The sequence below is a fragment of the Podarcis erhardii genome (assembly GCF_964252035.2).
Source record: "Podarcis erhardii genome assembly, chromosome: 7".
NCBI classification, from domain to species: domain Eukaryota; kingdom Metazoa; phylum Chordata; class Lepidosauria; order Squamata; family Lacertidae; genus Podarcis; species Podarcis erhardii.
The window spans coordinates 75,141,248-75,144,623 of record NC_138511.1 but is presented as its reverse complement, the minus strand read 5'-3'; positions in this window follow the sequence as shown (position 1 = coordinate 75,144,623).

Genomic DNA, 3,376 nt, shown 5'->3' with positions numbered 1-3,376 from the left:
GATGGCTCTTGGATTATCTCGCATACTTTTTAGGATCCCCCTCCAAGGCCCAAACAAGGAGCCTCCTGACTTGCACATAAGTATTGTGCCCCTTGTTGTTGGGAGTGCAGCATGAGGGCCACAGTCCCCTCCCCCAAGAAAATACCTGCAAAATTCAGTGTTGCTCTAGTATCCTGCAAGGAAGGATGGGCAGCAAGGATGGGCTTTTACAGCAGTACCTCAGGTTAAAAACTTAATTCATTCTGGAGGTCTGTTCTTAACCTGAAACTACTCTTAACCTGAGGTACCACTTTACCTAATGGGCCTCCCGCTGCTGCCGTGGCGCAATTTCTGTTTTTATCCCGAAGCAAAGTTCTTAACCTGAGGTACTATTTCTTCGTTACTGGAGTCTGTAACCTGAAGCGTCTGTAACAGGAAGCATCTGTAACCCAAGGTTCCACTGTATAGAGGGAGAGAAGTCCCCATTCCGCACCAGAAAACAAATCACAACTGAACACCATTGCATGGGATCAGGGCCGTAGCTAGGGGGTGGGCGCAAAATCGGCTTAAAAATATGTCCATAAATATGTCTATAAATAAAAATATTGGTTATTGCCTCATAAGAAAAGGTTTTAAATAGAGGGTGAATTGAATGAGTGGGGGGGGGGGTTTGGAGGAGAGATGGAAAGAAGAGCTAATTTTTCCATGGATAAGGGGCGCAATCTGGACGGTTCTGTCAGGGTTGCAAGATCACCTAAAGATAAAGGTAAAGGGTCCAGTCGTGACCGACTCTGGGGTTGCTCGCTCATCTCACTCTATAGGCTGAGGGAGCTGGCGTTTGTCCGCAGACAGCTCCTGAGTCATGTGGCCAGCATGACTAAGCCGCTTCTGGCGAACCAGAGCAGCACACGGAAACGCCGTTTACCTTCCTGCCTATTTATCTACTTGCACTCTGACGTGCTTTCGAACTGCTAGGTGGGCAGGAGCTGGGACCGAGCAACGGGAGCTCACCCCGTCGTGGGGATTCGAACCGCCGACCTTCTGATCAGCAAGTTCTAGGCTCTGTGGTTTAACCCACAGCGCCACCCGCGTCCCTGCAAGATCACCTAGGGATGCCAATAATCTGTTTGCCGATGGCAGGAGCTAGACGGATAGATGATGGAGAAAGGTTTTGTGAGGCCCACAGCTAGCTGAGAAGATGTACAGGCTAACACCAGGCCCCTGCCCTCTTGTAGAAGCAGCTGTCTTTTAATGACTGCTTTGGGAGGTACTTTCCTTAAGGACTAGGCCCCACCAGGGCTATAGATCACCTGCTTTTCACTGGTGCTGGAGAAGGGAGGGTTAAAAGGCCACTCTGCCTGCCTGGGATGGCACAAAAGGGATGGACTGGGTAGCTCTGTGCCAGCACAGCTGTGCCCACCAGAGGACTTGGTGAAGCACCATTCCAGGTCAGAGACTGTTTGTGTTTGTGAGTGTTAAGCCAGAGAGACAGAACAGAGATGTAGCTAGCAGGGCCTGTTCACCCATGAGGTGATGTCATGTGCCCCCCGGATCCATGGGGGACAGCAAATGTGGTCCCCACGGCTGCTGTGGTTGTTGCAGCTGCAGCCACTGCATCTCCAGCTGTTGCCACTTTCCCACACTGGTGAGTATTGAAGTGTATCTCGAATGAGAGAGGCACTACATACATCAGCAGGACAGTTTATGCAGTGGCCTTTGCAAACTACGATTGTCGGCGGCACAATTTTCTAATTCGTTTCAGGCGCCAAAATGTCTTGGGCAAGCCCTGGTTGCTAGTACTCTATCCATCATGCTGTTCCCCAGAGGCTCTTGAAAGCATCAGTGTAGAGATCCCACCAGAACAAAACAAAACAAACCAAACACCAGAAAAACACCTCTTCAAGTGGGTGGAGAAGAACATTCAATAAAATCCGAACACGTCGCCGAGGTGGAAAACGAGGAGGCAGATTAGCTCAACTGGCAAACCATCTCAGAGGTGGAATGCAAACTCTGAAGAATTTATTGCTCAGATAAGCCTTGGCGTCCAGCCCGCTTCGGCTGCGCAGCTACCAGCCAGGCCTCCGGACTTCAAAGGCCACATTCCAAAGGCTCTGAGCAACACGCAGAGTTCAGCAGTGGTAAGAGAAAGCTGCGAACATCAGTGCTTTCTTCAGTGTGCTTAAATAAAGTCCACTCAGGATTTTAGCAGCTAAAAGGAGTTTTATTTAAGCAGAAACTATCCATTATCTATCACAGCGAACAGCATCGTGAAAACACGTCCTCTCTCCTCAAAAGCGAAAGTAGAGAGAAAGAACAAAGGCTGGAGACTCTCGGATATGACGCAATCTCCCCCCTCCCAAATGTAGGCAGGGCGTACATCCTGAGCTGTTTAACCCTGTAAGCTCAGGTTGTCCTCACACCCCCTGACTTCCACCAGATAGTGGAAGACTTCAGAGAACCAGTTGTGGTTCTGTTTGCCACCCCACTGAACACTCAGATAAACAGATTCGTGTCTCGCTTCCACTCACAAGAAGTGCAGGGAATGAACATGGGAACAACCGATTGGCTACCGGGGATGCTATATGGTCCCTGCCTCACATTCAGCCTTCTGGCAAGGACAAAAAATATATAAAATAAATTAAGATAAAATAAATTAAGATAAAATAAAACAAGCCAGAGATGACTTTTCTCTCTCACTGGTCTGCAATGTCACATGACAAAAAAGTCCTTGCTGGGCTTACCTGCAAAGCACAGGGCTGCAGTGGAGCAATTTCAGTAAAAAGGTGACTTTTTTTAGTTAAGGAAGATGTGACAAATCTCTTACTGCTGATGTGCTACCATGCTGTTTTGTTTTGGAGGTTGTAAAAGGTTAAAGTTCCCCAAGAGCCCAGTCCTTTAGGGTAGTGGCCTGATGAAATGGAGGGAGAAAGAAGAAAGGGACACCTAGGGTGGGAGTCTGGGAAACTGCCATCAAGAGGCACTCCAAGATAAAGAAAACATAGAAAAATAAGTTGCAGCCAAATCCAATTCAATCCAAAGTAAAAACAAGGAAACCCAGAAAGGAAAAAAGTAAGAGAGCTTCAGCACACGTGGACCTTTCTTTCCAGCTGGTAGGCAGGCAGTCTTGGATGTGGTGAATCCTTTCATGGGGTAATGTTGTGGGACTTCAATATCAATGCCAAGGCTTCCTCAAATGGACCAGCTGGGGACTTCATGGCCTCCATGACAACCATGGTGTTGTCTCAGTACATCTGTGGTGTAATCAGAACTCCTCCTCATGCAAAAAGCTGGTTCTGGGTCATGATCAGGACCACAGCAGGTGTCTGGGAGGGATGAAACTCCTCTACCCACCCTCTCGGCCTGAAATTTGCAAAAGCAAAATATTGCGTAAAGCAGG